Source organism: Argopecten irradians, chromosome 4 (assembly GCF_041381155.1).
Source record: "Argopecten irradians isolate NY chromosome 4, Ai_NY, whole genome shotgun sequence".
NCBI classification, from domain to species: Eukaryota; Metazoa; Mollusca; class Bivalvia; order Pectinida; family Pectinidae; genus Argopecten; species Argopecten irradians.
The window spans coordinates 44,475,712-44,502,671 of record NC_091137.1 but is presented as its reverse complement, the minus strand read 5'-3'; the positions used below and the strand labels follow the sequence as shown (position 1 = coordinate 44,502,671).

Below are 26,960 nucleotides of genomic sequence, written 5' to 3'. Positions count from 1 at the left end.
AGTGAATCTAATTAACCGGGCATTTTTACGAATTGAAAAAATTAAAAAAACATTTTTTCCTCTTAATTATAAAATGTAAACAACACAGCCAAATGAATAAATGAATATCACTCTTTTGTTCTCCTTTGGTAAGTTCAACGTTGACTTACACATTAAACGCATGCTATTACAATTTATTAAAACGTTAACACTATGAATTGATTTCATGAAAGCAATAAAATAACTATAAATTTGGACTTTATATGTTGTATTTGTAAGTTTCCCTTTAAATACCTTTATTGATTGACTATAATGCTAAGCATGATTTTAACCCTAAATAAAAATGTCACAATCTCACAAATTACATAGTTACCCATAATGCATTGCATCATTCTATAGTAGGAAGAGCTATTTATAGACCCGTGTCCATATCGCTCATTGTATAAACAATGATATTGCTTGTAACAGACCTGTTCAATCCAATACACATGCAGTATGTGTGGACTCCGTGGCGCAACGGTAGCGCGTCTGACTCCAGATCAGAAGGTTGCGTGTTCAAATCACGTCGGGGTCACGAAACTTTTTTACTTTTCATAAGTGTGGTTAAAAAAATGGCTGTGGCGTCATCTTCATCGTCGGAAACGTAGAGCGGTTGCTCGTAGGTTTCCAACGATGTGTCATCTATTGTTGTTTCTGAACTTTAACTACTAGATTATGTCCTCATTACCCTATATATTACATTTTACTGTTTTATATGTGACTTGCATATACATGTACAACAGTCACATATAAGAATTAAAATTTAACTTATCGGAGAGTTACATAAAAACGACTAATGTTTCGACCCGGTTGTAATATATCAGGTTACGCACAACATACACTCTTGACTTTTCGTCATTGTAAAATCAAAATACAAAAAAAACCTATGGTTGATATATACACAATTTAACCTTCCATTTTTTCCCAAATGAAACACATTTACAAAAGTGCTATGTATGTCTCCAACATATTGTTTAAATATAGATTTATCTTCATAACATATTTTATTTTATTTTTGAATCGAAATCATAAAATTTCATTTCATGTTTAAAAAGTAAAATAAGTGGCATTATATCATATTTAACTACAGCATAAGAAAGTAGCAGATCAAGATGAGTTATAAGGGTATCGACCTTGATCCCTTGTTAGAGGTAAATTATACACACTAAGTCTAGCTTATACTCGTCTAGAATCTGATAGTGATCGGTAGTTGATATTCTTTCAAAAATGTTAGAAAAATGTGACGCTGTCACAGTGATTGGCTTTCTCATAATAACATAAGGCCAAAGCCAACTTTAGCATTTTGCTCATGGAGTTTCAGCAGATACATTTATATATTTTCTAGGCGTATATAATTTTGATATCATTTCATCTTAAAATCGTCAAAAACTTAATTTCACATCTGATATTTAATGATTAATGTAAAAGGAAAATAAAATGCAAGTGACCCCGACGTGATTTGAACACGCAACCTTCTGATCTGGAGTCAGACGCGCTACCGTTGCGCCACGGAGTCCACATATGCAGATATATGTCTTGTAATATCTGATTCATTGTTTTTAACACTTTCGCTTTCATTTCATCAATAAGTTCATTCTGTTATCAGACTTTATCATATTTTTGTACAAATAAATAGGTTCATTTTGTGTATCACTTTCTAGGTTTTTATCTTTGACCTTTGTTGTGAAGTATAACCCAGAATTAGAATGCTTGAAATCAAGCCTAAATACTAACTTTCATTATTAGTATGATTTATATATAGTCCATCTAGATTTTATCTAGTTACTCGTAAAATAGCATGCAATGAATGCTTATTATTTTGGATCATACTATCAGTCCGGTGGCTTATGTCATTCCGTCGACTTTCCTTGATGAAGGTTGACACGATAATCTCTTTCACAAAAATGGTAATATTTTTTTTCAAAGGTTAAAGGTCATATGGTTGCGTCATAAGGAGAAACCAACAAACCCCAAATATCTGTATAGGGCATCACACTAGAAAAAAGGACTTTGCAAACTATACCGCACTAAAATGAATAAAGAATAAAACTGCCATTAACATATTGAAAACTTTTTTACTGACCAGTCCACGTTTTCCTAGGTCAACTGTGTCATCAGTTTGGGAACTTCCCCACTCTTATATTTATATCAGTATGAAATGTTATACATTAATGTATATATGTAAACCTATCCATGTATATGTAGTTACTTTGCCTGCTGAATGTGTATTAATCATATTGTTTTTGTATATTGTATATAACATGACCTTTCGCCGCACAATACATATAACTGTGTTTGTTTTTGATAATGGGTAATGATCTACAGTCATATCGAGCGGCGATTGGTTGTTTTTTACATGTGTACACACTATGTTTTAACACATATTATTTTTACATATGAATATGTTCATATTTAAAGTACTATGTTATCAAATTAATACTTGTTATTAAGCTATTTTTATCTGTCCTTAACGGCAATCCATGTTTTTCTTAAATATAAGTTATTGTTGATCAACTGTAATGATGTTCATCCAAATCAAGGCCCCCTCCCGCATTTAATAACATATCTTTATTTCATATTAACATTCGCAGTCTTAGAAATAAGCTATAATATCTAGATAATGTAGCATCAGAATCGGATATAATATTCTAATATGTGTTACTGTGACTCACCTTGATATATCAATAGCAATATCAGACGACGATATATTTCTAGATGGGTATAATCTCTTCCGTAAAGACCGTTTGGCTCCGGGTGGAGGTTATTCTATATACTTTCAATGTCCTGCATGTGCACTCGTCGTAGAGCCGACTTAGTTATGTGGACTGAGATCCAGTGTCCAAATGAAAAGCACAGTCTACAGACTTCCGAATTGCATACATGCTTTTTTGAATTCTTTTCGGTTCCAACTTGAATCAGCATTTAATTAAACGTCACATATACTCATTGTAGGCAATATCAATGTAGATATTCTTACAGCAGACAGACGACAGACATCACCCTTTCATAAACATAATAAATCACTTTCACCTCACCATTGTAATAGACAGACCTACTAGAATAGGTCGCACGTGCGACACACTCCTTGACGTTATTTTTTCTTTCTGACACATGTAGTCACACCTTCGCGGACACTGTGATATCTCTGATCATCAGACGACTAGTGTAGAATTGACATCGATTACTAAAAATTATAAATGTAAAAACCTGGTGTTATAATGATGCAAATTTTGATTTTTAACAATAAACTAGAGACACTGACTGGACCGAACTTTTTCCTTAAACAGCTAATGTAGATGACATGTGGCAAATTGTGTTGTCAGCATTAAAAATATTTTGGACTTGAGCAACAACATTTTGATATGTATATCAGAATGGTGAAGATTCGACAGTGATAATGAGTAAAAGTAGTGTATATCGACTCCGTGGCGCAACGGTAGCGCGTCTGACTCCAGATCAGAAGGTTGCGTGTTCAAATCACGTCGGGGTCACTTCAGTTTTTACTTTTCATAATCATCCTTTATAGTTCTAACTTTGAGTAAATTAAAAAAAAAGAAAATAACGATGGTACCAATAGTACATCTTCAACGTTTTAATTATTTATGGAACACATGCATATAGGAGTAAATTTTGCTATATTGGTCTAAGACTACTTACATGTATATCAAGAACAGCGTCATATTTTTAATGTATATTATTTTTGAAAGAATATCATTTTCCTTATCAATATCAGATTTTAGAGAAGTAGATGTTGATATGTTTACAACACGTAGTCAAGGTCGATAAACTTATATCTCATCTACTGCCTTCTCATGGAGTAGTGTTTTGTAAGGTAAGGTCATGGCATTTCGTGGACATTGTTGAAAATAAACAGGTTCATTTATAATAGTTTCTATGGTTATATAATTTTGATCTTTGTTACTTAAAATCGCCAAATGATATCTGATTATTACTGCAAAAGGAAAGTAAAATGCTAGTGACCCCGACGTGATTTGAACACGCAACCTTCTGATCTGGAGTCAGACGCGCTACCGTTGCGCCACGGAGTCCACATTAAACAAGCGTTTTTAAAAATAAGTTGTTTGCAATTTCGCTTGATATTGATGTACAAATGTACTCCGATGTTAAAAGCTATGCTAGAATTATGCAATGACTGGTCTCATGTTCTTAACATACTTACTTATATAACATTGATAAGTTCATAACTATTATCTTTACTTGTACAACAAACTTTTATCCATGTATTCATGTTCTATGATGTATACATCAGTTGGGATTACACTCCATGATAAACCACTAACAAATATTATCTGGTGGAACATTTAGAGTTTAAAAAATTAAAACTTTCAAATATTATCGATTACCACTTCTACTTTTTACCGTTTTATTGTGTCGATGAAAGCCAACGCCTTTCTTGCGTTTTCTTCCACAGTTACTTTGATGCTATTTTTGCAATCCTATCCCATGGAACAGAACATCATATTTACAATACACAGAAAATCCATAAATCCATCTTAATCTACCTGTAATAAATACACAAATTCACATATAGAGTAGGTTGCGTCCTATGTACTATGTCGAAAAAGCAAAAGGTTGAGCACTGGCCTTTTTATCCAACAAATTGCACTAACCGGCATTCAGATCAATTCAGTTGTTGCTATCACTTTTGCTTGATTTTTTACCTTTCCTTTCTATCGTATAACACGTTATCTCCCTTTCTTATCCTTTGCTTTCATTGTAAATGTTACTATCCATAACGTTAGTTGTCCTACAAACAATATGACAATTGCCTGTCCTGACTGTACTGCCTCCACGTCGGGTCTGTTTAGGCCTAATTTTAGAAGTATTATCTTTGTGTTGGCTGATTTAGATACCTACTTGGAAGCTGTTTATTTATTTATTTATTTGTCATGCAACACAATATTTGTGAAATGTCGGAAACAATTTTTGCGATAGATGTTTTAATTTTTTGCATTTTTTGCTACATATTATTATACTTTTTATCATGTGATAACTTTCAATTTGTTTCTTTATAGGAAAAGCGAGATCATGCACGGATGACAGGTCCACTATAATCGTGCTGGCTCATGACATCATTATCATCTGTGACAACATATTAGTGCTAGCTATCACACATGGCCCTATGGAATGGCTTGGCTGAACAGGCCATTTATATAATAAAGATACCCTTTGAAATGTTAAAAACCGTCACCGATTTAGTAAACCAATTGACAAAAGATATGAAATTATAAAAAACAGGTAAAATTATATGCTTTTACTAATGAAAAGAAAGTGAAAGTAGAAACTTTGTGAAAGTGTAATGACTGGATGCACATATACCACTCGATAATAGTGCAAACGATTTAATAAATCTATGTAACATGTGGACTCCGTGGCGCAACGGTAGCGCGTCTGACTCCAGATCAGAAGGTTGCGTGTTCAAATCACGTCGGGGTCATTTTGTGGACAGTCTTTTTATTATAAACGTTTTTAATGATTTTTCGAATCTCTCTCATTATTTCTACTGTTATAGTAACATCATTGAAGAGGTCGGTGAGAACGAATGCTTTGACGAAGCCCAATTTGTCATTATTTTCTTTATTAAAGACAGATTTTATTACCTTACTTTCAACTACGAGGAACATCTTGATTAATAATTCCAGTTATTGGGTGATCATTGCCTTTGTAAATGAATTTCGCAATGTAGGTATAAATATAACATGATTAATTATCATCGATGAAAGCTCATTCAATTATTAATTTGACATAGCTTGTTAAATTAATTTGCTACGCTTGTTTAAATATGTATGAATATGACATGTAATTATATTTAAGAAATAAGATCAAGGGAAAAATTGTTTTATCAGCTATATATAATTTCATCCTTGGCCAAAAGCAGAATATGGCATACATTAAATAGATTAAAGAATGAATGTTAACCTGAATGCTATGAAAATTTCTTAATGTATTTAAAATGTATTTGAATAAATTCTTAAATTAAAGTAGATTTCGTAATTCACGATAATTGCTTCCATTATCATACCAAATATAGTAACGCCTAATTCTTTGTTATTCTAGTCTCAGGGTTCGCTTGCACAAAACATTTCGAGGAATGAGATTTCTCCAACCCGTTTAGTTCCCTTGTAAATTCATAGTTCGAAATTTCCCTCAACACAAGATAAATTGAAAATTTCATTTGAATGAAAAAAAAATATTTGTAAAGATTTGTGTAATGATATTAATACACATACAGTCAGTCCACTGTCACATTAAAAAAACAAAAAAAAGAAAACAACCCACAACAACAATGACAAGGACAACAAAAACTCTTTAAATCTTTGAATTTAACATATACTACTTAAAGTGGATAGTCGGGCAAGGATGGCTAAAGTCGGTAAAAATGGTGTGAATGTATCCAGTATAATTTCTTATGAAATAGAAAAATAAAATCTCTCGCCAAAATCTGTCTGCGCACGAAGAAATTAATTTAAAGTATAGGAATCCTAAAACGTCCTCCCGGCTGACTATGTCCGTGGTTACATTTCCACGCAGCCTCTCTTTCAATGCTTTCAACTTTCCTTTACTTTAATGGTCAGAACTGGGAAACGTAAGCAGAACTTGGCCGTCGTATTAATATGTGAGAACTTTTGGAAGGCCAATGAACGCATTTAGACTGGTTTTCTTTGCCCGACTATTCACTTTAAATGAACGTCACATATACCTTATTAATCAGTCATTTGTAGTGCAATAACACCATTACATAAAGCATGTTTTCCAACTCGAATTAAATGTTTAGAAACTTGATTAGTTTTAAGAGACATCCAGTAACCTCAGTTAAGTCAGGTCTGCTGTCAGTTCCTCTCTTGCCTTTTCCATCACATCCCCTTGAACGTTCTCTTTGAAGTCTAGTCTCCCGGAACTTAATAATAAGAAATATCCACAATGATGAATATGTGACGAAATCCATGAATGACTTTGTCTACCTGGAAAGAGAAACACAATGTGAAATGCTTTCAAAGACAAAGCAGGTTGTAACCTCTATTAAATCATATCTATGATGACATCTTCTATTGTCATCAGTGCTTATTTGGGCTTTTGTCCAAGTATCTGTTCTGCCTGTAGATTAGAACACCTTTCACTGTACATTAGTTTACATAGTCCTGTAGATTAGTTCAGGCCCTCAAATTGTCTTGACTGATCTACAGTTTGAGGTATTTCTTTCTTTGTCTCCAATATCTTCCAATATTATATAAAGTTTCCTATGGCTTTTTCATTATATGAGGGTTCTCGCCATATTTACCTGGATGTTCTCTTTCCATTATTATCTCTCAAGGACTCTAAAATAAAAATATTCACTATAGAAAATATCACAAAACCCATAATTGCCTTCCTTTGTCTATCTGAAATGATAAACAAAGAACATATCTTGGTTTACAATCCCCTCCATCATTTCTTGTCTGAATTACTCTTCCATTGTTCTTATGTCACATTGTTACTAACCCCACACTCCATGTTATGTCTTTTTTAAATCATTGCCCTTGATGCAAAAGGCATCAAAACTTTCTTATTTTGCATTACTGCTTATTTTCCATCAATTTAAATTGTCATCCTGTAAATATACTGCTTACATGTCGAACCTGCTTCACTTTTTACAGTAATTGTCTCTCTTTCTTTCTCGGCCATGAAAGTGTCTACTAGAAGTAAGCCGTAATTTCGCTGATTGGTATAAAGGATAATTTCTTCTTAACTTTGGTGCGGTCACTATTCTTCACCCAGTCTTCCACCTAAAATTTTGTTAATTGGTAGAAATATAGTATCATTTCTCCAGCTTCCTTATTGGACCATCTACCGGTGGTCATCTCTAGATCTGTCCGGCTGTCTGTCTGTGTGTTAGTTTCCAGACAATAACTTTATGAATTTTGTTGAAACTTCATACACTTACTTCATTTATTGGTATCTTATGACGTTTTACAAGCTGGGATTGAATTCAGGATCAAAAAGTCACTGCCACTTAAATTCTATCATAAGAAAATCATTGTCCGAACAATAATCATATACCTTGTTTCAGTTAATAGTTAAACACACAAAAAATTGACTTTATCAAAATCAAAACGTAATGACCCCGACGTGATTTGAACACGCAACCTTCTGATCTGGAGTCAGACGCGCTACCGTTGCGCCACGGAGTCCACATGATGTGATTTTGCACTAGATCGTTCATTATGTAATCAGTTAGGATGTGCACGTAATCGTTATGCTTATTCAAACTAAAATGAACCGATGAACATTCTTTTTTCACTTTCTATGCATTGATAAATTCATACAATTGTACTTGGTTAACTTACATTATATGTAAAATTGCATATGCTGCTTACTTTTTCCGAATTGACCGATCACCAGGTGTAATATAGCCACGCCTCGTGCTCACGAACGCACGTGTTTCTATTCAATGTCGGATCAAACATCGTAGCACACACAATACAAAAATACAAAGTCACGAGCGGTTTGATTGACAGCTTGCGATCCGTCAATAAGTACGTTTGTTTGTTTGAAAAACTATTTTTTTGATTAATGATTACTTTGTTGTAGAGATGGATAATCAAACGTTTTTTCGGTACGCCAATGGAATTAATAAACGACATGGCTTATTCATTTACTCTACACCGTGGTATTATTAACAAATAGCAGATATGTACGTTTCATATAATACTATACAAAACAATACAAAGTAATAAAAAAGACAGTTTCAAACAATATATATTTAGCGAATAGATTAGCCAAAATATCCACCATTGAGAATGTACAATATATTAATGATGCCTCCTTTGTCTTCAGTGATTGAGAAACACTATGCTGCATAGTTTCACATATAAAGGTAGTTGTGTCCTGGGCTACAAAAGTAAGAGGCTTTTTACTGGCCTTACATCCAGAAACTATGTAGAAGCCAGCAGTAACCATGCCATCTAAGTCGTTGTTAGCTCTGTAATGCTTATCTGATTTCTTCTCAATTTTCCTTTCTTTTCCACTTCCATCAAACATTTCGAGGACTGGGGTTTCGTCAATCCTTATAGGTCCCGAGTCAATTCATAGTTTGAGATTATCCACATCTTGAGTGTTAGACAAAATATGACCTCGATAGTTTGTCTGATTCTTCTACCATTTTCCGTCTGCTGTATTACCACTAATTTTCCTTTTCATCTTTGTTATTTTCAACCTATCCTAATATCCCAAAATATTCTTCTGCAAATGGTATGCAATTTTGTTTTATCCTGCAACTGTCCCACATACTGACCGATAACTACTGCCGGATAAACTTGTGCTTTATCCGTCAATACGATATGCTTTATCCGTCAATACGATCACGTGAATTTGTTCCATATCTGACGGCACTTTTTCTAACTTGACCCAGAACTTGAACCTTCCGGTGAATGAAACGTCATTCAGTCCCGCTAAAACGTGACGTCACATTCACCGAAATGACGTCATTTTTACGATATCGAAAATCTCGTATGGCGGTGCCGTCTTTTTCTTGGCTCATGACAAAGGTATGTATTGTTAAGTAATTCTTTAATGGGTATTTATTGTTATTTGAGTATTTGCATTTCCTTTCAGTGATATATCACACTGAATAGAATTACGGTGACTGTTTGTGAATGCGCTTATTTATTTCTCACGGCAGTAAAAAGGAGTGCACGCTCATTCGGTTAAGTGAATGAATCTTTACCTCCGCATCAAAGAATCGTCTCGCTTCGAGCGAAACAAAGTATGGAACTGTCAATTTGATTTCGTTTTGAATGCCATAATGGTTGCAGGATAAACAGAATACACGGTTAGTATCTTACAATACAAGGTTTATTTTGGTGCTCGACACGGAAAGCCGAGATGACTCGGCAAAGCCTCGTCATCTCGGCTTTCCTAAGTCTCGCACCAAAATAAACCTTGTATTGTAAGATACTAACCGTGTATTCTCTATATATTACCTAAAGCTAGGATTATACTTGGAAGCTGTGAATTTGTTTATTTTTTATTAAGGCAAACATGTTTGAAACTTGCAAACTATGCTTCACTTGGCTGTTTCACTTTTTGCTATATGAAGTGGTCGTTTGCTCAATTAACATGTCAGTAGAATTATGAAGGCTGATATCGGCAGAGCTGTCCATTCACTTTTATGCAGCATTTCAATTCAGCAAATTGTACTAATCAGATGTAATGTTAAAAGGAGTGAATAGCACACGGAAGCCTGTATAAATTTTTCCCTTAAAATTTATGCTCCACATTAGCTAACATGTTTTTTCAATGGGTCCAGAAATAGTTTAAACCACTTTTTGCATCCTCGATATTCGAGGAGTTACTACCACTGCTACGAGGCTCCACTGTCACAAACGATAGAGCGATGACTGTTGTTCAGTGTATACGTCGTGTGTGTATACCACTCAGTGATCAGACAGCCGGGCGTTGCATCATACTGCAGGTGTACTGATATTGTAGTGTTTAATCTATATCGTGTGTGAATACCATACAGTGACAAAACCCAACTGATCGAATACACAATCGTGTGTATGTAGACTCCGTGGCGCAACGGTAGCGCGTCTGACTCCAGATCAGAAGGTTGCGTGTTCAAATCACGTCGGGGTCATTCATGTTTTTATCAATTATATACATTTTACTGCTAATTAAGAGATGATTCAATTATGAATTTGTGAATAATTACATTATATTTACTGTGAATAACTTCCTTATTTTCCCAAAGATTACCTGACTATGATTATATTAAATTATTTATATATATGATGCATAAAAATAGATCTAATGATGTCAAGGATCATGTCATTTTATCAAATTTCTCACTAATTCCAATTAAACTTTATCTATTATTCCAGAACTGCTTTAACTAGACACAAATACTCTAATGTAAAGTTTTAATGTCAATTGCTGTGAATTGTAGGAATAGCGTACAGAAGAGTAGTCAAATTAGTAATTGAGAGCAAAGACTTGTTTTCAATTATAAAAGTTGACTATTTAAAGTACACCTATAAGAAGACATTTTTATTACATTGTAAAAGTTATCTTTATGGACATTACCCTTCTAAGTCATCACAACGTCAACTTTATAGATTCCGTCCAAAATCTTACACTTCCTATAGATACAAAAACAAGGGTTGCAGTCTTACTTTATATAATGATATATTCAAAAAAATATATGACCCCGACGTGATTTGAACACGCAACCTTCTGATCTGGAGTCAGACGCGCTACCGTTGCGCCACGGAGTCCACACATTCATTAGCAAGGGTTTCTTTTTCGTATCACTGTGCGATAAAGAATGTTTTCATTTAATCTTGAATGATGCAATAAGATAAATTCATCATTTGAAAATTTTGTGTTCCATATCTTTCAGTATATTTTCATAACTTAACCTAAATGAATATTCAGTCAATTTAAGTAAATTAGGGTTGAAAATATCCTGATCATTCTTCTTGATTTCGTCACACTTTCGCAACGTAAGACTTAAAACCATGATCATCTCTATCTCTCCTTCTTCCAAGCTTTCTGTGATCGATAATCATATCAAAGTATTGACAATGGGAGGGGGCTAAAAGGAAATTTCATATAAATAACTATTATTAACGTATTGTTTTATAACGATTAAACCAAAAACTAATTTGACCCCGACGTGATTTGAACACGCAACCTTCTGATCTGGAGTCAGACGCGCTACCGTTGCGCCACGGAGTCCTCATGTCTATATATAAAATATCATGTTTCAATACATGATATACAACATTCACACCTATATTGTATGGTGTAATAAAGTGTAACGCACCATTTATGTTCTTTTTCTTTCATACCTACACGTGCAATACTGGCTGGTCTAGGGCAATACACTCATGTCGCCTGAAGCTGTATTGCATGGCTACCCATGCAATAAAGCCTCGTGACGTCACGGCGTCAACAAAATCTCTATTTCCTCGGCAAAATTTTAACATTTTTTTCACAAAATTGACTGGTTTTACTATAAAAGATGCAAGCAACGGAATTTGTGTTGAAAATATCACGTAATTTTTCATGTATGGAAATTGACTTCCAGTCGTGGATTTCTTCGAATTTATTTCAAAATGGCGGGATATTATAGTTGTAAAATTGCAGTAAAACGTCGTGGTATGAAAGAAAAATACTCTTTCATAAGTGGATATGAAGGATAGGGATATTCTACCCTCGGGATCACAAAATGTTGCAAAACCCTCGGCAAGCCTCGGGTTTTACTACATTTTGTGACCCTCGGGTAGAATATCCCTATCCTTCATATCCACATATGAAAGAGTCTTATAATCTCTCAGACAATAAATTAAAGAAAACAAATTGAAAATGCATCTTGAACAGTAATCACACATTATCTAATGACAGTTTAAGTATTAATATCATCCATAATTCCTATTCATTTGTTTATAAATATGATCAAAAATTAAACTTCATAAACCTCTCTTCGGAGACCCCTCTTACTATATACGGACTGCCGGAAGTTTTCATGGCGCTGAGTTGATTCGCATTTTGATATTTTTGCAAAGCGTCATTCCACACCATACAGGAAACTAAAGGAAACATATTAGAAGCTGAACCCATCACTTCCATGGCGGTGAATAATATGGGAGAACATTTTATTTGGAGGTGTATTGTACACGAATAGCTTGACAACAAAGACTTGATCTTTTTATCAACGGTAAACTATTAAAAGAATACTTTCAAGGAGACAATTTCCATCCTGCCTCCATCCAAGACTTCTTTGATGCTCAGGCTAAAATGATAATAATGGGAGATGTGTAAATCTGGAGCTTCATATAGATAAAAAAATATTTGATTTGAACACGCAACCTTCTGGTCTGGAGTCAGACGCGCTACTGTTGCGCCACGGAGTCCATATATCCTTTAAGAAAAGGTCATTTTCATATCCTGTTTGCTTTACAATGTTTTCATCTATGCTTGAATGATGCAGTTAAGTGCAATTTTCATAGCTAAGCATCAACAGACATTAAACTAATGAAATCGAACTAGAAGTATATGGAACAATAACCAAAATTTATAAGGACATTAACAAAATCAAACCCCGTTAACTTCGAGAAGGGGGATCTGCTGACTTGCTTGGTGTACTTACGGACGATCGAAAGGTTTTATTGCGCTGCACTGATTGAAAGTCTATTATTGCACAGCATACAGCAAACAAAAAACCAGAAGGAACAGATAAAAAGCTGAACATTGTGATGGCGATGGATGGTGTTGGAAATCTTCTTGTGAAGCTTAAATTTTGGAAATTCATTTGTGACATGTACCCAACAGTTAATATTTAGACAATGTAATGCTACTTCTAAAAGGATTGTTGCTTTTTTTGTTTCGTCTACCAAACATATTATGGAGTCAAAATATACCATTCTAAGTCATAACGACAGTACCATATTATCCTCCGTCCTAGACGTCTTCTGAAGCTTCACAAAAATATAAAACCAACATAATAATAATATAATATTTTTTCTAAAAGATGTAGTTGACCCCGACGTGATTTGAACACGCAACCTTCTGATCTGGAGTCAGACGCGCTACCGTTGCGCCACGGAGTCCACATTTACCTGTATATTTGGGCTATTTTCATATGAATGTGTTGGTATCTATACTGGTATGATACAATTGTTACATCTAGAAGCAGAAATCACAAAAAACAGCCGCTGGTTAAAGACATGCAAAGAAAGTGTATTGTGTTATAATTTTACATATTAAAAAAACCCATTATATTCGCCATAGAGACTACAGTGAAAATAACAAAATGGTTTTAAACATTCTAGTTAATTTCCCTGATTGATAGTCGAGTGATATTTCCTATGTATTATACAATATAAAATATTCGTGGGTACGTACATGTATCGTAGTTTAAAGCGTTTTTTAACTTTTTATTTTTATTTTTTTGTGGATCTTTATCAACCAGGAATTCAACGATTTTTACATGACGTTTTACAGTTGTTATACAGTATAATTACATAGTTTTGTCTAGGGACCATTCTAAGTCCTGACATTCAGATCAGAAGCTTGTGTGTCATTTCGGGGTCAATCTATTTTCATAAATCCTCATCAAGTAATTATAGACATTCATTTTTGTTTAGCTTCAATTTCAGAATATATATCATAAAAACAATAATGATTCCTTTATTATCACCTTTCATATATATAGATATTTAATTATATTTCTAATAATAACACAATTTCTAAATTTACATTATTCATCAATTTAGTACACATGTTTGAAATTGGCATACGTTTGATCAGAATTGCGTAATTACACCTGGAAAATCAACTATTGCTATTATGTAATGTTAGATATGTTTGGTTTTAATCTCTTAATGAATTTGATAAAATGAAATCAGGAGAAGGATTTTTAAAGAGTTTTTATCACTAATACCCTGTGTTTTGTTTTGTTTATTGTCTGAAATAGACCGTGTCAATTAATCTAAACCAGTATGCCTTACACACACTACCACTTACAGGTCACGCTTGGGTAAGCATGCATAGAGTTTCGTAATTAATTTAAATAGAAAGAAACAAGACCTAGAATCAACACGACAAACTCCATGCTCGTTAATTATTATCTCGTTTAAAAAACAGATAAACCGTATTAAAGTAACGACCTATATTAAGGCATTTCAGTGGATGATCATATTTGAGGAATATGTTTTTGTGTTTGTACCATGAACCGTCATTCTTATACATGACAAGCTTCATGCATGTTAATGTATTTTTTGACACTTTCAAAATCAAACAAGAAATCAGAATAATTGAAGAAAAACCCACAAAAGACACTCTCTCCTTTCGCTTCTCAAGGTGATATTGTTACCTTAATAATGACTTAAAACTCCACACCAAAATACATCACAAGCTACATATATTCTCCCAGCCGATTCTGCCATACGATCCACATATGGTCGAACAACTCTTCCATTTAATCACACACCGAAACACGTCATTTACATGACCTGACTGTATAACACTATTGCGTATGTGGAGTTAGAATAATATGGTTTTGTTTGTTTAGTTTATTGCCATGTTGACAACCAGATATACATACCACTGACCTACGACCTAGGGTAGTTTCCGGGTACAGGGCCCAGTTTAATGAAAATTCCTTAACTTTAAAGAATTCTTAATCTTAAAATTCATCATTGAGAAGCATTACAGAAGTTAAAGAAAACATCTTAAGTTAATAACAACCAGGGAGAAAAACCACCGACCGACGCTCAGGGCCCAGTTCAATGAACATTCCTTAAAGCTGACAATGCAAGTTAAAAAATGTACATTTGAGATTATAAAAAAAAAATGAAGATTTTTTTCCCAATTTTGTTTCTGAGACAGCCCCTTGCGTTTCTATGGACGGACGGACGCCATTTTTGTTTGAAATCTGCTTGGATACGTGACGCCTACCGACCCCTATATAAAGCGCGTGAATCGACACACGTGCGTTCAGTCATGTACATAAACACCTAGAAGTTGTCTACCGTGTATCACCTACTAATACATAAACAAAACCCCTTACCTGTAAATATGTGTAGGGCTTGCTTTAGCAAGCAAACGTCAACTCTTCTAAGCTGTCATTTAGATGTTTCACAAATTTAACTTTCCACACAAATGAATAGAAATCCTAATAATAATCCGTCCACATATCTCCACGTATACTATCGTACCCGATGTACTCGACTGGCCACGTGCACGTGACCACCTGTCCCGAACAAGTGACGCTTCCATATGAAACTACCGAAGGCACACACGTGTACATGTGCGTGTAATATCTAATGTATATTGAAGTGTTTTATTAGCTCGTTTTTGACATAGTTTGGGATCTAGTTGAGATAATATTACTTCAATGAACACTTGTCAGGTGAGTGCAGTGTTTATTTTTAGTTTGCAAATGTTATCTGCTATTAGAATTTCCGAGTTTGTTTACGTTATAATCAAAATGGATCTCGCACGTGGAAAGAAGGTATAAATTCATTCATTACTTTTAATTTAACTGTATAAATCTATATATGGTTCTTAGAAACTTTATTTGAGAAAACATTGAAAGTACTAACCATTTTATTATTATGGCATGGCCTCAGGTTACACGTAAATACGTATTGGGTATATATATAGTACAGTATATTACACCTTGAACGGCGAGCGTTCGACTGATCGCACGTTTGTGGTTCACGCGCTAGGAGATTTCAGAAAAGATGGCGTGACGTCACAGAAAGTTTACATCCGGGTCCTCAAAGGTACAAACACAGTATGGCGACTGATAAAAACAATAACAGATACGTACATCCCTGCTTCATAATCGATACTTTGACAAAAGTTTATACTTTCATACTTGCAAATTCTGATTTTGAAATGGTTTCTTATTGTTTCGCATGTTACGGATGTTAACATTTTTATATTTTCATTTGTTTATTGCTAAATATAACAAGTGTAGATTTAGTGTCGAAGCCACCTATCGAAGCGCTGCCGGGCCATCACACGTTCCCGATTTTGTTCATACGTATAAACTGAGGTTGTGAAAAAGGTGTTTATGAATAAATGATTTATTTCAATGTATCATGTTTCTGTTAAACATGAAAAAGCTGTTCACAACACGATATGATATAAACAAAACGTGAACCACCTGACCAGACCACGGCCGCTCGTGTATGGCTTCATCGCTGGTAGATCACCGCAGGCCACAACATTGTTGGGGAAATAAATCATATGAATGATTACCAACACTTTTAAAGTACATGTTTAAGATATATATATTTCGTTATTTAATATGTACATGTTGTTTTAATGGAATGCCCTTGTATCAACTACTGTGTTACACGTACATGTATGGCTGCCGATCTCGAAAAATAATATATGGTGAAATCGTTCAGTTTTCATGCTGCATATTTCATTTTTAATATTTCATTTTCAGCCGCTTTTATGCCATGGACTGCTGTGTTAAGTCTCCAATTGAAATGGTATTAATTTTATATAATTTGAATACATATTAGGTAGACTTCATTTAAATTGATATAAATTACAGATCGTAGTACTGTACGTAAATGCCGACCAGGATACATTGCGCACGGCTTCGAGAATCCTAAATACTCAAAGTTTTGTTTAAAAATATGATATAATGAACCTACAAACTGACTCATTTGTATGTTATAAACTAAATCCCAAAATTGATGACAAAAATATTAACCAGAATACGTAATTTTATGACACTGAAAACGGACGAAATTCGGGTTCTCGGTTGTACTGTAATGGCTGCCGTGGGCTTGGGGTAATCTACGAAAGCAAATGTTTAATTTTGTACTAATCACACATCGTAAGGTGTTTTATCAAGAAACCCTTCGAAAACAGTAATTGCTTATAATTATATTTTGGGGGACTTTGAATTTAATTTGTAATTTCAAGTTGATATTTGCAATATATCTGACAATGTTTATACGTAATGGCGACCGTGTTTTCTCGTGGCGGTCGAAAATGGAGTATAAACAGAGTAAAATATATGAATACCATATGTTTAAAATTGTAAATTATTGTAAAATATTTTTATTTACACTTTTCGAAATGTAAATAACGCAATAGTTCTCGGATTGTCGTACTATTTATTACAATAAAATGTAAACAAACATCGCAAGCGGCTGTGTTCCCTCAATGTTTATGTGTACAGATATAGGAGTTGTACCTTTGAGCGCCCGGATGTACCTTTGTGTGACGTCATCGCCATCTTTTCTGAAATCTCCTATATAGGGGTCGGTACCCGGTGATGTATCCAAGCAGAGTTAAAACAAAATGGCGACTGCCCGTCCTTAGAAACGCAAGGGGTTGTCTCAGAAACGAATTTTGAAAAAAAAAAAAATACTGAATTAAAAATTTTTTTTTTTTTATCTCAAATGTATACTTTTTAACTTGCATTGTCAGCTTTAACTTAAAATAATTCTTTAACTTAAAATTCTCCATTGGGAACCCTCATTAACTTCTGTTTTCCTTTGTGGAATTTAAGTTAAGGAATTCCTTAAATTTAAAGATGCTCCACCGCTGACAAATGTTGTTTTTTCACTATCAAAAACGGGATCAGACAATTTGATATTTTTCTTCAGTTACAAAAGTTACTTACTTCACACCAATACCACCATTGAAAAGTTTGAAGTTCTAAATATACTTCAAGTTAAAAATATAAAAAATAATTATTTGCATCCCGAAAAAATTCCGTGGCACTATATCCTATATGGAATGAAGTATTGATTGCGCTTGCACCAAAGGCAAAAGAAATTATTTTATATTATTTTTTGTGTTAATTAGACATATGTATACAAGATTAAACACCAACTATTGTTCAAATGAAGTATATCATTTATGCTCTGTCGGCGGTGGAGCATCTTTAAGAGATGTTCGTGAAACTGGGCCCTATCCCCGGCAAGTGCCCCACACATATTTCAAAATTATGACCTAGAGATGGCGGCCTAGTTGTAATATGAACATAGTTATGGAGTTATTATCTTACCGCTTTCGCAAACATGATAATTATGTGAATGCTTTCTGTCAAAATTACAACATATAAACTTTGAAAGGTTAATGATCACAGCCGAAAGAATAAACTAAAAGTCACTATTTTTGGAAATGGACACATTTGAGGTGTAATGATCTCAAATGAAAGCATTGAATAATTAAATGATTGAGTTTGTTTTATGATGTGACATTGATACCACATTGATTGATATATGCATATGGTTTTCTGATTTGTATTGGTAAAGGTTATGTAGTACTTATTATATCTATATCTTTTATCACTGAATCCATCAAAATTAAATTAAATAGAGAAAAGCTAAATATTATCTAACTAGTCCTGATGTATAACGAATTTGAATTGATGACTTATTTTAATAAAAAGTTATTAAAAACGGTTGTATGAAGTTGGCTCGACAAACGACATTCGACATTTAACAACATATTTAACGATTTATCAGATTACGTTTATTGCATAATTTTTTTATCAAACAATTTTAAGAGGACTCAACAATATTTACATTAAGTAGTAATATGGCTACAAAAGACTGAATATTTTATCATATTGTTGTTTATATCAGATTGAAGAAAATCTCTGATTAGTAATTCGCAACACCTGGAAATAATTGTTTTAAATGGTGCGTTGCACTTTACATCATCCTTATCATGACCAATTTCAATTGATTATGTTGACTCCGTGGCGCAACGGTAGCGCGTCTGACTCCAGATCAGAAGGTTGCGTGTTCAAATCACGTCGGGGTCACTTCAGTTTTGGAATAACTATCATTACCTATTTCTATTTTTATTTTCAAATATCAAAACATGAATTTAGAAGAAACACATTTTTAATCATATCCACATTAAAACATTATACTCTATGTACAAAAAATGTTTTGGAAAGAAAAATACTTAGATAAGAAACAAAACTAGATCTCACATTTGATTTAAAATGTAACGGTTATGTGGACTCCGTGGCGCAACGGTAGCGCGTCTGACTCCAGATCAGAAGGTTGCGTGTTCAAATCACGTCGGGGTCACTCAATTATTTTATATTTTTTTTTTAAATTTGACTTTGTCAGTTAAAGGGACAATTCACTCAGGCTAATTATATAACCAAGAAGCAAAATATGGCATAAATGTATTGTTCTACATTTCTTATGAAACATATAACACAAAATATTGACAAATTCCACGTCATTGTTTAGTATTTTAATTGATACCTTTGTAATTCCAAATCGTTGATCAATATGATTAAGCAGATACAATATGTATGCTGTACCCATATCCGAGCTAAAGACACGCACTTTAAACAAATGAACTACATAATCACTGAGGAGGTGATAAAATGATTTTACGCAAGACAATTCATCTAAAAGGGTAAACACACTACTGTCAGAGCGATTTGAGCAGTTCTAGACAAAAAAATGCTTTACTCTACGAGCAAGGGACAGGGTTCGGCATACAAGATGTTTGACCACAATGTGTAATGGCGGACAGCGAGTGAGTTTGAACATTTCACACGTATTTCACCACCATAGGCTTTTCTGGCATATCACAGTAAAACCGACTGACCTAATTCCCATAAGAGCTGGGTTTTTCCCGATATATGTACAAATTTTAATGTTCTCTTAGACTGAATTGTCCCTTTAACTCGACTGTTTTAGCCGATCATAGTTCGTTTCGATTGCGTAAAGGAGCATTGTATGTTCAAAGTTGTTTGAGGTCATTACTGTTTCGATATACTTTAATATATTTCTTTTCTGGTTTATCAACAATATATGTGCCGTCCGAATTTTCCTTAGCGATCATCTCTGTATAACGACCTTCCATTTAATACGACCACTTCCTTATGGTCCCTAATTGTCAATTTCAATATAATTCAACCTGAGTTAAAAGATACCGCGCATGGCAAATTTAGATCCGGTTCAACTGAGTATCTATGCCGTAGATACAATAAACAATTTACTTAACCTGTTGTTTAGCGGTTTGGTGGCCGTATCGACATTAACATTCGTTATACTACTGATAAACGACTTCATTATTTTTTCGTCCAACTTTGATATTTATCATACACTCGTAGAGTAACTTACACGTCAAAAATAAAAACCTTAATGTCCTCGATCTCATGATGTCAAAGTAGACGCAACTACAGTACCAGTAAAAGTCCGAAATATCAAGGAACCAAATTTAATCTGAGATCTCTTATTATCTGACTAATTATTTAAAATTTATTCTGTTTTATTCTTTGCATTGGCCTCGGTAAGTTTGAATATAAGAGTTGACACATATATGTAATAACGCAGGCGTCGAGAAACTGAAACGATGAAATGAACAACGGGACCTACTGTCCTCCGGATTTTGTTACAAACGAGTCAGCTGATTCAGAAAAAGGATATGTTTTAACACCATACATTCTTCAAAATTCCTAACTGTGTAACCCGGAGCAGTGTGACGATCAGGTTTGATCCAAAGTGAAAACTGCGACAAGATATTCATCAGGGACCAAGGATGAAGACTCGTGTGGATCAACTACACCTCGTCGAGTTCAGATCTAGAGGTTGGTTTCGTGTGCAAATCAAGTGGGGAGTCATAACATTATTTTAGCGACTGCATTATGCTGGAGTGAAACATTTTAACTTTGCTTTTGTATCTTAAAATATATCATGCAATATGCACTTGTTAACATGAAGACAAAAAGAAATATTTATTGATTTTGCATACGATTTAACGACACTTTTGATGATAACATGCAGGGCAATGCCCAGAGAAGGGAAACACCCTTCCATTGATGATACAACTTGACAGATCCCAGATTAAAAGTTGACATTGAAGTACAGTTTGATTGCGTTCAATGTGAAGGCGGACTGCATATCAAAACATCTTCACTGACCAGAAAGTTCCAAAATTAGATCATGCCGAATTCCTGTGATAAACAGGATATGGTTGTTAATGACCATTTTGTGTTAATTAACGGTTTAGTTCGCTTATGACGCATCACATGAAAGAGTATTAATGCAGTACAATGCATTAATATGAGACAGTGCACATAAATATGCAGAACGTTTGATGGTGTCATCACAAAGGTATTATATACTTAGCATATATTCTGATGGGCAGGTATTCCTCAACGGAGGCTATGTTCACCGTTGTTGTGTATATTTATAGAAATAGTTTAAAATGTAGCATGTTCAAGCTTTCAAGTAACAAAAGGACTTGGCAGACTACTATAAACCAGCTCTCTTTTGTGAATACAAAATTTCTAGATTTCCATTTCAAAACGAATTCACTAATATTAACATTCGCAAAAATAAATAGCACGCGAAAGAGAATTATACTTGTATGGAAGTATCATATTTGTGTTGTTGTGTCCATAAAAATACGATATTTAGGATCTTAAATGAGTGTTTATTTCATATGTGAAGTATTTTTGAAATAAGTCTAATTAAGAAGTTTTTATTTAGGATAAAACTTTTGAGACCATTTTCAACAAATCGTCTATGAACTTAGCACAAATCTAAGATACTTTTTATTACATAGCTACAGTAGTCTACATTTTAAAAAATAAAACTATGTTTGATCTTAATGCCAGTATTTTTTTTTATTTCCTTACGATTATTGCGATTAACTGTAAAAGTAACATTATATTAGATTGCCTTAGGGTCTGCATTTGCTATATATCAGTTATTGTTTGATGTAAAATGTATATATATATATATTTTATTATAAATTAATGTCTGACACTCTAATAAAATGAAACATACATATGATATTGTAACATTAGGCACGGTATGAAAAAAGACTCGAATTGGTGTAAGTATTTTATAATTAATCTTTAACAGAAATGGATGGTTATTTTTGTAACAACTTGTTGTTTTTCAGAGAAAATGCAATTAACAACCTGCTTAAAAAAGAACAACTTTTATAATGACAGAATATCACTATACCATACATTACAAGCGATTTTACAATGTAAATGTAGATGATGAAAAATGTATAGCTGTTTTAGGAAACAAAGATTTCAATTCGTTTTTATGACTCTTTGTTGTTATAACTAGTCCCTAAATAAACAACCACACCAAAAACCTATTTGATTTACACTTTGTAATCACGTGACGGGGAACGATTATAATGACAAACTACTTTTTTCAAACTTGAAACATTGAAGTATAATTGCATTTTATATGGAAAAGTTGAACTAGAAAGATTGAAGGTAAATACGTGATTGAGTTGTTTGTTCTATATACGGATAAATCAGGCTGATTGAGTTGTTTGTTCTATATACGGATAAATCAGACTGGTTTGAATACTCAGAATTTAGTTATATTTTAAGATTACATACTTTACTAATTAATCAACGGTGTTATATATCTACATTGGACGAAAATAAAATGAAGTCATTTTTAGGGGGTAATAATACTTAGTTTCGCAAAGTTTTTTTTGCTTGAAATCATAATATTGGACTTTCTATATATAATAACTATAGAATCTATCAACAATAAAATAATATATTACATCGTCACTTGAATTTGCTTTTGGAATTTGAATATAGTATATAATATAATATAAATATTTTTTGACTACATTAAATACTTAAATTGCTTATTAGACTCATACACAAAATAAAATCATACTTTTTACGTCACCAATACGAAGAAAGCAAAGCAAAGACGAAAAAATGAATAATAGCAAATTGAGATATATAACAAACATAAATTAAATGCAAAATACTATAAAACATAGCCTTGCTATGTAGATTTGCAATCTGAGATTTAAAATTCTAAGGATAATTGACGAGATGAACTTTCAGCTATGTCATTCCAATGATCCTGTTGTAAAACTCTGTTAACACTTCCGTGTATTTCGTCATGCAAAGTCGTAATAATGTAATATTCATAATTTTGATGTTCACAGGAATGTGTCAGAATCATATAATCGTTAATTAAGTTAGTGTCCTTTTTTTTCAAATTGATAATTAAGTGTCAAAATATTTTTTAAAGACAAAATGTATATTCATTATTGTATATTGTACTTGACTGAGATGTAAACATGGAAGTAAAACGTCCTTTTTCGTTATCGAAAAAAATAGATGACTGTATGATTGCAAAAATAAGTAAGAATGATAAAAACATGGATGGATTGAGAAATTATTTAATGAATGGGTCAATGAACTAATGCATTAATGAGTGACCGAATGGATTAACGAACAAATGAATGCATGAACGAACGAACGAACGCTTGAATAAAAGAATTAATGAATAAAAGAAGAAAAGAAAGATATGAATGAACGAACGAACGAATGAATGAATGGTAACAATATTTTATTCAAAAGTGGTCAATTACACTTGATCATTTATTCACCATTACTCACGATAAGATTGAAATAGACGGACGACATTATGAATGCTACCACACTTCAATGGACTAAAAACGCGGGAAACAGAATACTTAATAATGATACTTATTGATAGACTAAAATTTCAGCTCTTAACATTAAAGTGGTATTTTAGATTTCCCTACTGGTGCTTTAAGACGACAGATATAAATATCTTTTACATACAGTAATACACGTATAACATGAAAAACAGACTCATTTCACACAATGGTTGTAAAATTCACCAGTTCATACACGAATATTTTTTTATTATGTTACTATTATAATTTCTAGTCATCATTAGTCTAGAGGCCTAGTCAGATTTATTAATTAAATGGTATAAATGTAGGTATTATCTGATCATGGATGTCAGTTTTACATTTAAATCCTATAATCTTTTTAATGATCCTACATTTAAGAGCAGACCTACTCAGAAGTCATCACTTACATGTTTATGCAAATGAGAATTATCGATCACGTGATACAGTTCGCCGTCCATTAAGATATGCGGAGGATAGCTTGGTGAGACATTTAGATATAGCTGTTTTTGTTTTGTTAACGTGTTTTTCCTATAATGTTTTTGATGGATAAACTTAAAATCGTTTCAAAACCGATGATGAATTCTACACGAATTTCAAGTATGTCAGTCGTGTATATTGGTATTTAAATGTTAGTCATAAAAATAACATCGGATATAAAAAAAATAACTGTAGGGGGTTAGCAATTAGTAATATGCATTAACAGTAAAAGAAACTAACGATATCTGATGGGTCATAATTCTGTCTTAAAAGAAACGTACTGCTATTTATTGATTATCGAGATCTCGATAGGTAGACGGAAACTATCATAGCATATTTATCATCACAAATACATTATTTCTAACATATGTGAAGAAAATTGAAAGAATTTCAAGCCACATAGAACCGACGTTTTAAATACTCATTCTAGCAAATTATATGAGTCAAAATTCTAGTAATCACATTTAATTTTATAAGTTTTTCTTCAAACATTTCTCAATAAACAACTTCAAAGTTGCATTTGGATATTTGTTTAAGGTGCTACTTTCATAGATGTATACATTATAGATATACATATTTTTGTAATTTACTTAAATTATTTATCATAATACATTGTTTCACCTTTATTTAATTGTTTTATGCATCAATTGTTCATGCAATAAGTTTTCTACCACAGTTACTAATCTGACGTTAAAACATATTACTGATTATGCTTCATTGCACAAATGGCATATTTTTTCTGGATATTTACATGTATATCTCGCTATATCCGTGGACAAAGTAATTAGTATTGAATTACGTAGTGGTTTTGGTATTTAAATATCCAAGAACGAAAAATCTGTAAGTTACATAAATTCTCATTTTGGTGTTTTGTTTAATGTTAATTGCAGTTAAGTTTAATTTTCAAACATAATGAAAATTGGTCAATTTAATAATAGACCCTTAATGGTTCATTTATGATATACACCGTTGGTGAATGATGACGTCAATGCGGTCTAGCAGGGGATTTTCGCAATTTCATTCATTAAATTGAAATGGCTTAGAACAATATTACGAAGAATAGTTCATTTTCGGCATCTAGCACTCATATATCTCGAATACCATGTATTTTGTTGGTGTGGTCCTAATATCACATTTTATACATTGTATTTGATTGACTAAGTCAGAACGTAAGTCTAAGATTGCTTCATAGTCATGAAGCCTTTATTTAAGTCGAATATTTGGAAAACTCAAATTATCACCGTGATTCCACTTAACACGAGATAACGAAGATTTATTGTTCTGGCCTAGTAGAGTTTGCCCCGTAAGAAAGACTCTTAGGTTCTGTTCCATTATCAAAACAATGGGAGTCCTTAAAAGTGATAGTTTCTGTTAAGCACTCAGCGTAACATCCTCGATATTCCAGGGATTCCGATCACTTACGATCTCTACACCCCTGGACTAGCTCATAGTAAAACTGGAGGCAACAGAATAGAACAGGTAATTTAGTCATTTGATGTACATCAAAAGAGCCGTATAATGGTACAAAATGGTAAACTGTGTGGCTTTGAAGTTAGACGTCGCTCTCTCTGTAATCTTCAAAGGAAATCTTTGCTGGCCTGTGATTGGTCAAATGTTTTCCGCTGAGCTGCCTTCAATTTCACTATGAGATATTCCAGGGGTGTAGAGGTCGTAAGTGATCGGAACCCATGTAGTATCGAGGATGTCAGCGTAACGGATCTGGGACTACTGATTTGTTCGTTGTCATTACATGAATCAAGTGACCGGATGAGGTGAGTGAAGTATCCTGTTTGGTGTCCTACAATGAGATAACATTATAAAAAGGGCAAGAGTTTCACTTTAATAAGGACACAAAATACCAATATTATCACAGCCTCCCAAACACAACACATCGCATACAAGGGATGACCTCCATTAAACTACCATAGCAGTAAGTTGATTGGTCGTCATGAAGCCCAATTACCCAACCAACCAACCAATCAACGGAACAGATTCTCTTCATATTTAATATTAAGAATGTTTAATTAATCAGCAAAGTCTTAACCACGAGTTGTTTACATTATCTCTTACTTAAGGCTATCATGTTCTGTCCGATCATATCAAAATTCGACTTCCTAAATTGGCGCTTAACATCATTTATGAGTTCTTAAAGATGGTGTAGAGAAGTTTATCTTTAACGTTCCTATGGGTTTGGTTCGTAAAACTTTTTACAACGATAATACGGACGTCATTATCGATATATCATTGTATGTCTGGTGGATGATTTTGACACATGTGACTGATTTTGAATTCAATAGGAACAACTATCTATCCGTAATACATTATCGAAATGTATTAAAAATCGCACCATATCAAAATGACATTAATATTTAATCGTGTCTGCTGAAACACATTTTTGTATTAAATCTGATTTTGAGAATGTCCCGAAGGAATCCTCGTTACCAAAGGTGCTGATACCTTCGTTACCGCTGTGACGGAGCCGATGAGGTAGACCGATAATGTTCTAT

At 33.4% G+C, this 26,960-nt stretch overlaps 12 non-coding genes across 12 annotated transcripts; 6 read left to right on the top strand and 6 right to left on the bottom strand.

Moving 5' to 3' along the window:
* The first annotated feature begins 481 nt into the window (after positions 1-481).
* Trnaw-cca (transfer RNA tryptophan (anticodon CCA)) lies at positions 482-553 on the top strand. Its single transcript has one exon. It is a non-coding gene; the product is annotated as a tRNA-Trp (tRNA).
* Positions 554-1,462: 909 nt separating this feature from the next.
* On the bottom strand, positions 1,463-1,534 carry Trnaw-cca (transfer RNA tryptophan (anticodon CCA)). The gene has a single exon. It is a non-coding gene; the product is annotated as a tRNA-Trp (tRNA).
* A 1,903-nt stretch (positions 1,535-3,437) lies between these two features.
* On the top strand, positions 3,438-3,509 carry Trnaw-cca (transfer RNA tryptophan (anticodon CCA)). Its single transcript has one exon. It is a non-coding gene; the product is annotated as a tRNA-Trp (tRNA).
* A 486-nt stretch (positions 3,510-3,995) lies between these two features.
* Trnaw-cca (transfer RNA tryptophan (anticodon CCA)) lies at positions 3,996-4,067 on the bottom strand. The gene has a single exon. It is a non-coding gene; the product is annotated as a tRNA-Trp (tRNA).
* Positions 4,068-5,404: 1,337 nt separating this feature from the next.
* Trnaw-cca (transfer RNA tryptophan (anticodon CCA)) lies at positions 5,405-5,476 on the top strand. Its single transcript has one exon. It is a non-coding gene; the product is annotated as a tRNA-Trp (tRNA).
* Positions 5,477-8,135: 2,659 nt separating this feature from the next.
* Trnaw-cca (transfer RNA tryptophan (anticodon CCA)) lies at positions 8,136-8,207 on the bottom strand. The gene has a single exon. It is a non-coding gene; the product is annotated as a tRNA-Trp (tRNA).
* A 2,375-nt stretch (positions 8,208-10,582) lies between these two features.
* On the top strand, positions 10,583-10,654 carry Trnaw-cca (transfer RNA tryptophan (anticodon CCA)). Its single transcript has one exon. It is a non-coding gene; the product is annotated as a tRNA-Trp (tRNA).
* Positions 10,655-11,219: 565 nt separating this feature from the next.
* Trnaw-cca (transfer RNA tryptophan (anticodon CCA)) lies at positions 11,220-11,291 on the bottom strand. The gene has a single exon. It is a non-coding gene; the product is annotated as a tRNA-Trp (tRNA).
* A 391-nt stretch (positions 11,292-11,682) lies between these two features.
* On the bottom strand, positions 11,683-11,754 carry Trnaw-cca (transfer RNA tryptophan (anticodon CCA)). Its single transcript has one exon. It is a non-coding gene; the product is annotated as a tRNA-Trp (tRNA).
* Positions 11,755-13,556: 1,802 nt separating this feature from the next.
* Positions 13,557-13,628, bottom strand: Trnaw-cca (transfer RNA tryptophan (anticodon CCA)). The gene has a single exon. It is a non-coding gene; the product is annotated as a tRNA-Trp (tRNA).
* A 5,627-nt stretch (positions 13,629-19,255) lies between these two features.
* On the top strand, positions 19,256-19,327 carry Trnaw-cca (transfer RNA tryptophan (anticodon CCA)). The gene has a single exon. It is a non-coding gene; the product is annotated as a tRNA-Trp (tRNA).
* Positions 19,328-19,529: 202 nt separating this feature from the next.
* Trnaw-cca (transfer RNA tryptophan (anticodon CCA)) lies at positions 19,530-19,601 on the top strand. The gene has a single exon. It is a non-coding gene; the product is annotated as a tRNA-Trp (tRNA).
* Positions 19,602-26,960: the final 7,359 nt, after the last annotated feature.